Source organism: Zalophus californianus, chromosome 12 (genome assembly GCF_009762305.2).
Source record: "Zalophus californianus isolate mZalCal1 chromosome 12, mZalCal1.pri.v2, whole genome shotgun sequence".
Lineage (NCBI taxonomy): Eukaryota > Metazoa > Chordata > Mammalia > Carnivora > Otariidae > Zalophus > Zalophus californianus.
This window is the reverse complement of record NC_045606.1, coordinates 79,671,795-79,684,334: the sequence shown is the minus strand read 5'-3', so window position 1 is coordinate 79,684,334 and position 12,540 is coordinate 79,671,795.

The window sequence follows — 12,540 nt, the reverse complement described above, 5'->3', positions numbered from 1 at the left end:
TCCCCTTTTCTTCCTCTTCTGTTATCTTCTTCTTTTTCTTTTTTCTTAAAATATGTTGCATTATTTGTTTCAGAAGTACAGATCTGTGATTCAACAGTCTTGCACAATTCACAGCGCTCACCGTAGCACATACCCTCCCCAATATCTATCACCCAGCCACCCCATCCCTCCCACCCCCGACCACTCCAGTAACACTCAGTTTGTTTCCTGAGATTAAGAATTCCTCATATCAGTGAGGTCATGTGATACATGTCTTTCTCTGATTGACTTATTTCACTCAGCATAACACCCTCCAGTTCCATCCACGTCGTTGCAAATGGCAAGATCTCATTCCTTTTGATGGCTGCATAATATTCCATTGTGTATATATACCACCTCTTCTTTATCCATTCATCTGTCGATGGGCATCTTGGCTCTTTCCACAGTTTGGCTATGGTGGACATTGCTGCTATAAACATTGGGGTACACGTACCCCTTCGGGTCCCTACATTTGTATCTTTGTGGTAAATACCCAGTAGTGCAATTGCTGGATCGAACGGTAGCTCTAATTTCAACTGTTTGAGGAACCTCCATACTGTTTTCCAGAGGGGTTGCACCAGCTTGCATTCCCACCAACAGTGTAGGAGGGTTCCCCTTTCTCCACATCCCCGCCAACATCTGTCATTCCCTGACTTGTTAATTTTAGCCATTCTGACGGGTGTGAGGTGATATCTCATTGAGGTTTTGATTTGGATTTCCCTGATGCCAAGCGATGTTGAGCACTTTTTCATGTGCCTGTTGGCCATTTGGATGTCTTCTTTGGAGAAATGTCTGTTCATGTCTTCTGCCCATTTCTTGATTGGATTATTTGTTCTTTGGGTGTTGAGTTTGGTAAGTTCTTTATAGATTTTGGATACTAGCCCTTTATCTGATATGTCATTTGCAAATATTTTCTCCCATTCTGTCGGTTGTCTTTTGGTTTTGTGGACTGTTTCTTTTGCTGTGCAGAAGCTTTTTATCTTGATGAAATCCCAATAGTTCATTTTTGCCCTGGCTTCCCGTGCCTTTGGCGATGTTTCTAGGAAGAAGTTGCTGCGGCTAAGGTCGAAAAGGTTGCTACCTGTGTTCTCCTTTAGGATTTGGATGGACTCCTGTCTCACGTTTAGGTCTTTCAACCATTTGGAGTCTATTTTTGTGTGTGGTGTAAGGAAATGGTCCAGTTTCATTCTTCTGCATGTGGCTGTCCAATTTTCCCAACACCATTTGTTGAAGAGACTGTCTTTTTGCCATTGGACATTCTTTCCTGCTTTGTCAAAAATAAGTTGACCATAGAGTTGAGGGTCCATTTCTGGGCTCTCAATTCTGTTCCATTGATCTATGTGTCTGTTTTTGTGCCAGTACCATACTGTCTTGATGATGACAGCTTTGTAATAGAGCTGGAAGTCTGGAATTGTGATGCCGCCAGCTTTGCTTTTCTTTTTCAGTATTCCTCTGGCTATTCTGGGTCTCTTCTGGTTCCATACAAATTTTAGGATTATTTGTTCCATTTCTTTGAAAAAAGTGGATGGTATTTTGATGGGGATTGCATTGAATGTGTAGATTGCTCTAGGTAGCATTGACATCTTCACAATGTTGATTCTCCCAATCCATGAGCATGGAACGTTTTTCCATTTCTTTGTGTCTTCTTCAATTTCTTTCCTGAGTATTTTATAGTTTTCTGAGTACAGATCCTTTGCCTCTTTGGTTAAATTTATTCCTAGGTATCTAATGGTTTTGGGTGCAATTGTAAATGGGATCGACTCCTTGATTTGTCTCTCTTCTGTCTTGTTGTTGGTGTATAGGAATGCCACTGATTTCTGTGCATTGATTTTATATCCTGCTACTTTACTGAATTCCTGTATGAGTTCTAGCAGTTTTGGGGTGGAGTCTTTTGGGTTTTCCACATACAGTATCATATCATCTGCAAAGAGTGAGAGTTTGACTTCCTCTTTGCCGATTTGGATGCCTTTGATTTCTTTTTGTTGTCTGATTGCTGTGGCGAGGACTTCTAATACTATGTTGAATAGCAGTGGTGAGAGTGGACATCCCTGCCGCGTTCCTGACCTTAGGGGAAAAGCTCTCAGCCTTTCCCCATTGAGAATGATATTCGCTGTAGGTTTTTCGTAGATGGCTTTTATGCTATTGAGGTATGTACCCTCTATCCCTATACTCTGAAGAGTTTTGATCAAGAAAGGATGTTGTACTTTGTCAAATGCTTTTTCTGCATCTATTGAGAGGATCATATGATTCTTGTTCTTTCTTTTGTTAATGTATTGTATCACGTTGATTGATTTGCGGATGTTGAACCAGCCTTGCAGCCCAGGGATAAATCCCACTTGGTCGTGGTGAATAATCCTTTTAATGTACTGTTGGATCCTATTGGCTAGTATTTTGGTGAGAATTTTTGCATCCATGTTCATCAAGGATATTGGTCTGTAATTCTCTTTTTTGATGGGGTCTTTGTCTGGTTTTGGGATCAAGGTAATGCTGGCCTCATAAAATGAGTTTGGAAGTTTCCCTTCCATTTCAATTTTTTGGAACAGTTTCAGGAGAATAGGTATTAATTCTTCTTGAAATGTCTGATAGAATTCCCCTGGGAAGCCATCTGGCCCTGGGCTTTTGTTTCTTGGGAGATTTTTTATGACTGTTTCAATTTCCTTAGTGGTTATAGGTCTGTTCAGGTTTTCTATTTCTTCCTGGTTCAATTTTGGTAGTTGATACTTCTCTAGGACTGCACCCATTTCTTCCAGGTTATCTAATTTGCTGGCATAGAGTTGCTCATAATATGTTCTTATAATTGTTTGTATTTCTTTGGTGTTGCTTGTGATCTCTCCTCTTTCATTCATGATTTTGTTGATTTGGGTCATTTCTCTTTTCTTTTTGATCAGTCTGGCCAGGGGTTTATCAATCTTGTTAATTCTTTCAAAGAACCAGCTCCTAGTTTCGTTGATCTGTTCTACTGTTCTTTTGGTTTCTAGTTCATTGATTTCTGCTCTGATCTTTATGATTTCTCTTCTCCTGCTGGGTTTAGGCTTTCTTTGTTGTTCTTTCTCCAGCTCCTTTAGGTGTAGGGTTAGGTTGTGTATTTGAGACCTCTCTTGTTTCTTGAGAAAGGCTTGTATTGCTATATACTTTCCTCTCAGGACTGCCTTTGCTGTATCCCAAAGATTTTGAACAGTTGTGTTTTCATTTTCATTGGTTTCCATGAATTTTTTTAATTCTTCTTTAATTTCTTGGTTGACCCATTCATTCTTTAGTAGGATGCTCTTTAGCCTCCATGTATTTGAGTTCTTTCCAACTTTCCTCTTGTGGTTGAGTTCTAGTTTCAAAGCATTGTGGTCTGAAAATATGCAGGGAATGATCCCAATCTTTTGGTACCGGTTGAGACCTGATTTGTGACCTAGGATGTGATCAATTCTGGAGAATGTTCCATGGGCACTAGAGAAGAATGTGTATTCCGTTGCTTTGGGATGGAATGTTCTGAATATGTCTGTGAAGTCCATTTGGTCCAGTGTGTCATTTAAAGTCTTTATTTCCTTGTTGATCTTTTGCTTAGATGATCTGTCCATTTCAGTCAGGGGGGTGTTAAAGTCCCCCACTATTATTGTATTGTTGTCAATGTGTTTCTTTGCTTTTGTTATTAATTGCCTTATATAATTGGCTGCTCCCATGTTAGGGGCATAGATATTTACAATTGTTAGATCTTCTTGTTGGATAGACCCTTTAAGTAGGATATAGTGTCCTTCCTCATCTCTTATTACAGTCTTTGTTTTAAAATCTAGTTTGTCTGATATAAGGATTGCCACCCCAGCTTTCTTTTGGTGTCCATTAGCATGGTAAATGGTTTTCCACCCCCTCACTTTCAATCTGGGGGTGTCTTTGGGTGTAAAATGAGTCTCTTGCAGACAGCATATGGATGGGTCTTGTTTTTTAATCCAATCTGATAGCCTGTGTCTTTTGATTGGGGCATTGAGCCCATTTACATTCAGGGTAACTATTGAAAGGTATGAATTTAGTGCCATTGTATTACCTGTAAGGTGACTGTTAACTGTCTGTTGTCTGTGTTCGTTTCTGCTCTTTGCTGCTTTTAGGTTCTCTCTTTGCTTAGAGGACCCCTCTCAATATTTCTTGGAGGGCTGGTTTCGTGTTTGCAAATTCCTTTAGTTTTTGTTTGTTCTGGAAGCTTTTTATCTCTCCTTCTATTTTCAATGATAGCCTAGCTGGATATAGTATTCTTGGCTGCATATTTTTCTCGTTTAGTGCTCTGAAGATATCTTGCCAGTCCTTTCTGGCCTGCCAGGTCTCTGTGGATAGGTCTGTTGCCAATCTAATGTTTCTACCATTGTAGGTTACATATCTCTTCTCCCGAGCTGCTTTCAGGATTTTCTCTTTGTCTCTGAGACTCGTAAGTTTTACTATTAGATGTCGGGGTGTTGACCTATTTTTATTGATTTTGAGAGGGGTTCTCTGTGCCTCCTGGATTTTGATGCCTGTTTCCTTCCTCACATTAGGGAAGTTCTCTGCTATAATTTGCTCCAATATACCTTCTGCCCCTCTCTCTCTCTCTTCTTCTTCTGGGATCCCAATTATTCTAATGTTGTTTCGTCTTATCGTATCACTTATCTCTCGAATTCTGCCCTCGTGATCCTGTAGTTGTTTCTCTCTCTTTTTCTCAGCCTCTTTATTTTCCATCATTTGGTCTTCTATATCGCTGATTCTCTCTTCTGCCTCATTTATCCTAGCATTCAGTGCCCCCATTTTTGATTGCACCTCATCAATAGCCTTTTTGATTTCGATTTGGTTAGATTTTAGTTCTTTTATTTCTCCAGAAAGGGTTTCTCTAATAACTTCCACGCTTTTTTCAAGCCCAGCTAGTATCTTTAAAGTCATGATTCTGAACTCTAGGTCTGACATCGTACTAATGTCCGTATTGAGTAGGTCCCTGGCAGACGGTACTACCTCTTGTTCTTTTTGCTGAGGTGATTTCTTTCGTCTTGTCATTTTGTCCAGAGGAGAATAGATGAATGAGAGAACAAAATGCTAACAGGTTAACGTCCCCAGCAAATATACTCTATACAAATCAGAAAAGACCTGAAACCAGGGGAAAGGAAAGGGAAAGAAAGAAAAAAGAAAGAGAAAAGAAAGAAAGAAAAAAAAACAAAAAGAAAAAGATTAAAAACAAAAACAGAACAATACAAAAAAACCCAAATATGATCAAATATGACCAGGCTAGTGCATAGATCAGTGCCACACACTAGATTTTGGGCGTATTTTGGTCTGTTAGAAAAAAGTGCCTCCTAAAATTTTAAAGGAAGAAAGACATATATGTACAAAATAAGGGTTGATACAATGAAGGGATGGAAGATGACTGTAAAGATGAAAATTATAAAAGATTTTATAAAAGGACTTGGTAAGATAAGTTGTTTGAAAAAAGAAAGAAGATTTAAGGAAAAAAAAAAAAAAGGAAAAAGGGAGAGAATGTGATCAGGCAGGAGACTAGAACAAAGCCATACACTAGTGGTTTAGGGTATATTTTGATCTGTTAGAAGAAACTGTACCTCAAAATTTTAAAGAGAGAACAACTTATATATATATGCCAAAAACAAGGATAACTACTATGAAGGGATAAAATATGACTCTAAAAATGAAAAAAAAATAAAAAATGTTTTTTTTTTTTAAAAAAAAGGGATTTATAAGATGTTGGTTGAAAAAGGGAAAAAGAAAAATAAAAAAAAGTCAACAAAAATTAACTTTGATGAAATAATGAATCATGGTAAAAAAAAAAAAAAAAAAAAAAAAAAGAAGCCATGAATCTATGTGCAGTATTCCCCTAGCGCTGGAGTTCTCCTATTCTCCTTGATCGATCAACTTGGTCTTGGCTTGCTGGCTGTTTGTGCTGATCTTCTGGGGGAGGGGCCTGTTGCTGTGGTTTCCAAATGTCTTTGCCGGAGGCGGAATTGCCCCGCCCTTGTCGGTCCGGGCTAAGGAAGCTGCTCCAGTTTGCTCTCAGGAGCTTTTGAGTAACGATGATCTTCTTTATTAATTCTTCTTCTTCTATATTGCTTTAGTAGTCTAGTTAGTATAACTGCATTATCAGTCATTAATTTTTCATCCTGTGAGCAATTTTTGATAGTAAAGGCAATGGGGAAAGTCAGAAAAGCTATGAAGTGTCTCAAAGAGAGGAAAGAGGTTATTACCAAGAGAGGAGAAACAAGTAGTAACACAAGTAACACACAGAGGTAGTGTGGCTTATGGAGGAAGGTCCAGCTGGTTCTCATTTATTCCTCCAACTCTGATATGAGACAAGGTGTTTTCTTTACCACTCCAATTCCACATAAGTTGCCCACATTTTCCTACCCTTTGTTCTGGGATGTCAGACGTGGCAGTTGGTTAGCATTATTGTTCACAGGCATTGGTTCAGTGGAACTCCATGCTCTGGGACAGCTGAAGTCCATAACACTTTCTCCCTGATTCTTGCAAGAGAAGATTCTGATTCATGAGCCCCCTTCCAGGAACATGGTTGTTTCTCTGCTTCCTCCTCAGTTTGAGTCACACACAGCAACACCTCCCTCCCCCGTACATACCTTCTATGCACCACCTTTCTTAGCCTCATCTAATCTTTGGAGAATGAAAAACTCATTCTCTGTATATATTTGAAATATTCTCTGAGTGTTCTTTTTTTCAATTGCTTGTTATGGGGAAAGGTGACTGAGAAATAGTGAGCAAGCTGAGGAGGGAGGAAATATACTAACATGCAGAATAATGCTTTGATATATTTTTGCAACATAAAGTTAATCCATGAGATGCCTCACACCATGTTGCACTGGAGATGGACTGGAAAGTTGACTCCTTTCTTTGTATTTTTATATACTACCTATCAATCCTTACACACACACACACACACACACACACACACACACACACACACACATCATTCTTTCTCCTCTCTACACAATGGTGACTATCATGATTCCTCTTTGACGGTAATTGGCAAAGCAGGATGATACAGTCTACTGCGTATTAGGATATCTCACCTAACCTGTGCTAAAGCTTCTTCATTTGACTCTCTGCCTGTCTCCAGGTTTGCTTTAGTTCAGCATTCCCCATACTGTAGACTGGGTGTTTCTCAAAATCCACCAAGTCAGTCTCTGTTTAAAATCTTGCTATAAGCTGGTGCAACCACTCTGGAAAACAGTATGGAGGTTCCTCAAACAGTTGAAAATAGAGCTACCATACGATCCAGCAATTGCACTACTGGGTATTTACCCCAAAGATACAAATGTAGGGATCCGAAGGGGTACATGCACCCCAATGTTTATAGCAGCAATGTCCACAAGAGCCAAACTGTGGAAAGAGCCAAGATGCCCATCGACAGATGAATGGATAAAGAAGAAGTGGTATATATACACAATGGAATATTATGCAGCCATCAAAAGGAATGAGATCTTGCCATTTGCAATGACATGGATGGAACTGGAGGGTGTTATGCTGAGTGAAATAAGTCAATCAGAGAAAGACATGTATCATATGCCCTTGCTGATATGAGGAATTTTTAACCTCAGGAAACAAACTGAGGGTTGCTGGAGTGGTGGGGGGTGGGAGGGATGGGGTGGCTGGGTGATAGACATTGGGGAGGGTATGTGTTATGTGAGCGCTGTGAATTGTGCAAGACTGTTGAATCACAGATCTGTACTTCTGAAACAAATAATGCAATATATGTTAAGAAAAAAAAGAAGAAGAAGATAGCAGGAGGGGAAGAATGAAGGGGAGTAAGTCGGAGGGGGAGATGAACCATGAGAGACAATGGACTCTGAAAAACAAACTGAGGGTTCTAGAGGAGAGGGGGGTGGGGGGCTGGGTTAGCCTGGTGATGGGTATTAAAGAGGGCACGTTCTGCGTGGAGCACTGGGTGTTATGCACAAACAATGAATCATGGAACACTACATCAAAAATTAATGATGTAATGTATGGTGATTAACATAACAATAAAAAAATTAAAAAATAAAATAAAAAATAAAATCTTGCTATATCCCAGACAAGCTGGAGGTATTGGGAACAAATTTACCCTCGTTCCTGAAATAATAACATAAAAAATAGGAAAAAATGAAACAATACTTTTTAAGACACTGGACACTAGGCAAAAGGAGGCACAAAGCGTAGGAGATGGGACACAAATGAAGTGGGCCCTACAATTGCAATTATAAGTTTAATGCCTTGAAAGTGTTTCTAGGTCTCAGCTGGGAAAGGAGAACCTAAGTGTAACTCAGCAGACTTCCCGTGCTAAGGAGACAAAGTTGAGGGAGATCACAGTGGTTAGAGTACACAGAACCGAGTACCAGAGAGTAGAGAGCACGGAGGGAGAGCTCCAGAGATATATAGAGTATCCCTTTCAAGTATTCATCTGAGTAGTGACCAGCGCGTGCATGTAGAAAAACTACCTGAAGCCAAGTGAATAACTACTCAGAAGAATTGGGGAATAGTAGTTGGAGCTCATATGGGGCCAGGAATAGTGCCTTTTTCTACTAGCCAGACTGGAAAAACTCATAATTCATGGAGCATTGTGTAGAATAATCACAAGGTTCTTCCTCAGTAGCAGTGAATAATTAGACCTAGACCAAACACTGCTCTATATTGGCCTAACAAATGATAAAAGGAAGACCAAAACTTACAATTTAACCATATCCCAGAACAAAGCTCAAGAATATTTATAGGGATTCCAGCATCCAACAAGATCAAAGTCACAACTTCTGGCATACAATAGAGTTACCAAGCATGCAAAGAAGCAGGAAAATGTGATCCATAATGAGGAGAAATATCAATCAACTGAAATGGAACCTGAACTGACACCAACATTAAAATTAACAAAGGATGTCAGAAAGGTAATTATAACTGCATTCTATATACTGACGAAGTAGAGGGAAGGCTGAATATGTTAAGTAGAGACATAAAACATATTTTTAAAAAGACCCAAATAGAACTTCTTTCTACAGATGAAAACTACAATGTCAGAGATGAAAAATACACTGGATGGGATTAATGGCAAAACACATGTTGCAGAAGAAAAGTGATGAACCTGAAGACACAGCAATAGCAACTATTGAAAATGAAACACAGAGAAAAGACAATCAAAAAGAATGAGCAGAACACCACAGAGCTTTGGGACCAAGTATACATGCATTTGAACTCCGAATGAGAGGAGAGAGAGAGAAGAATGGGACAAAAACATATCTGAAGAAACAATACTGGAAATTTTTCCGAACTTGATCAAAACTATAAACCCACAGATCCAAAACTTTAATAAATGCCAAGCATATGACACATTAAGAAAACTCATCATAACTAAACCAAGACTCATCATAATTAAATTTAGAAAATTGAAATTAAGAAAACTCATAACTAACCAAGACTCATCATAACTAAATTTCTTATAAAATCTTAAAAGCAATTAATATTTAAGGAAATGCAAATTGAAACCACATAAGATACCACAACACACCTGTCAGAAGAGCTAAAATTAAAAAGACTGATCATACAAAATGTTAGTGAGGATTTGAAAGAGCTGAAACTCTTGTACACTGCTTGTGGGGTGACATAATAATTTAATCTCTGAAAACCACTTCGGTCCTCCCTCCTTGGATTTCTCCTATTGTAGCAAATATTTCAATTTAGTATAACTACCTGCTTCTTTTCTTATGAACCCATCAGTATCCCCATACAGTCAGGCATCACATCTGTCTTATTTACCATCATATCCCCAGCAATTAATACTATGCCCGGCATAGTAGAAACTTGAAAAATATTTGATGAATTAATGAATGGAGGGACTTATGAATGAGGGAATGATGTCTTTGTAGTGGGGCCAAGTGTCCCAGGGCACTGGCGATGGTGCAAGTTGGGATCCGAGACTGAGTCTCTGAAATCTCCACACAGGAGCTTTGTTGGTGAATGTTCTTGGGAACCACACTTGTGAGGAAACAGAAAAGCTGGAATGGGCAGAGAGAGGTTGAACTGTGATACATTTGCAACTGTAGCCTCCACTGGTCCCATGGAGCATCTTGGATGTGGAATGGACATTCAGGTGCCCAAAGAGAAGCAAGGAAGCTGGGCTTCCATCTCCTCACGTCTACTATTCCATGCATGAGGTAAGACCCTGATTGAGGCAGCTCACTTTTATAGAAGTTTCAGAGAAGGCTCAGGTGTAAGCCCTCAGCCTCTAACATGCCCAGCAGCTGGGGAATGAGTCTTAAATCTGGAAGGGGATCTAGGCCATGGTTGTGATGGCCACATCCAAAACGTAATGAGGCAATGCATTTCAACATGAGGCAGAAGCTTCGTGTTTGCTTATGAGGGCAAACCTTGTGATGGCCTAGGAATCCAAGTGAATAGAATGTCATGTTCTGAAACTTTTTCCTTAAACAAAGCTACTGCTCTCAAAACTATTTGTAATATGCAGTAGAGAAAGCATTAAATTAACCTTTTCAGCTAACGAAGATAAACTAGAAGTGTCAAATGACTGTGGTCTAGAGTTTTCTGGTAGAAATAAATATTGGCTCCATAGGGAAGAAAATGTGAGAGACAGCTGTCTGGCTAAGAGGAATGGCATTCAACTGCTATAGAATTTTGTAATTATGCAAGTAAATTTTAAGAAGTAAAATCTCTGGGGCTGAGACTTACATGGGAGTGTATTTTTCTCCTCTCCCAGAGTCCATTGGGAGCCTCAGCTTTCTTCAGTGACATCAAGTTTACTTCATAGAAAAGAGATGATTTGTTCTACCAGTTTTCACATCCTTCTGTTAAAAAAAAAAAAAACAACTTTGTCACAGTTTAGAGCAAAATTTGCTCCATAAATTATTTTCAATTTTTTTTTCTGTAATTGAAACTGAATTTCTCACAGATGGTGATAAAATAACCCTTTCAAAATCTCTTCTTCTAAAAGGGGATACAAGAACACTGTTACCAGTGAAATGGTTTCTATTTATTTTATTCTGGTTTCATCTCCTTCTGCTACTCAATTCTCAATCTGGCCTTTACATGGAGAACAGAGGATACAAAATATAAAGCCAGAAGGCCAAAGGGTGTTAATCAAATTTTCCTTCTGATTAAGACAGCAAATTCTAAATCAAACACCCAAGTTTTTAAAAATGAAAGACAGTTTTCAGTAAGACTTGAACAATAGCTTTATTTATTTAAAATTCTTACACTGATTTAAAATCTAATAGGATATCACAGAGGTTGAGAATAAGTATCTAAAAATCCTTGTTTAAATCCTGGCTTTCCCACTTATTAATTTTGTGACTTTGGGCAAATACTCATCTGACTCAAGTTCCTCCTCTATAAAGGAGAAAATAATAGTACCTATTTTATTAGGTTGCTTCAGGATTAAATTTGGTAATATACATAGAAATAAATTTAACTATTCAACTATTAACTATTTAACTATCACTATTGAAAAAAATCTATGTAGGAATGACCATAAGGAAATCAAACCTCCTTTTCCCCTTTTCTTCACTCTGGAACTAGAGTTAAGATGTTTGTCAAAACCCAGAATGCCAAGGAGCCACAGGACTGAGAAAAAGTTGACTACTCTTATATCTGTGTCCTGAGTTCTCTTTTAATAGCACTTGCGATTCTTCCTTTTAAGAACCCCTCTCAGTTTCTTTTTTTTCTCATTTGGGTAGTATAATCTGGAGCATTTTCCTAACTTGGGCGGAGGTATTTGCCAGTGTCTTCTCACTAGAGCTTAAAAACTCGATACCTAAAGTGAGGGCTATTGGCACCACCTGGGTGCTTCCTGGAACTGCAGATAAATCTCCGACACACTCAAGACATATGAAATCAATGAGTCTGATTTTTTTTTAAAGATTTTATTTATTTAATTGACAGAGAGAGAGAGAGAGAGAGAGACAGAGAGAGAGGGAACACAAGCAGGGGGAGTGGGAGAGGGAGAAGCAGGCTTCCCGCCGAGCAGGGAGCCCGATGCGGGGCTCGATCCCAGGACCCTGGGATCATGACCTGAGCCGAAGGCAGTTGCCTAACCAACTGAGCCACCCAGGCGCCCCAATGAGTCTGATTTTTAACAAAATCCTCAGTTGATTTGTGTACACATTAAAGTTTGAGAAGCACTGTGATATAATGCCAAGGAGAACTCAGCAGAAGATCATGGAATACATGTTATTTAGAGAGAAATTCTGTTCTTTTTACTCTTTTCATTGAGTTTATTTTCCAAGGTTTGTTTGATTGATTGATTGATTGATTTAGCATCAAAACTAAATATAGAAAAAAGGGAGTTGAAGTTAGGTGAGGCCAGCGAAGGTAAAGAACCTCTTGAAACATGTTATTCATCCCTGGACTCTGGAGAGGAGTTCGGAGTAGGACACTTCATAATGCACAGTAGGCCATTGGCCTTGTCCTCTGCCCAAACATCTCAGGGAGCCCCAGTGAGGTGTTACTGGATGATGATGTAGTGACTCACAGTTCCAGCCATGAGAGCCAGAACCATTCTTTTTTCTCATTAAGGTATAT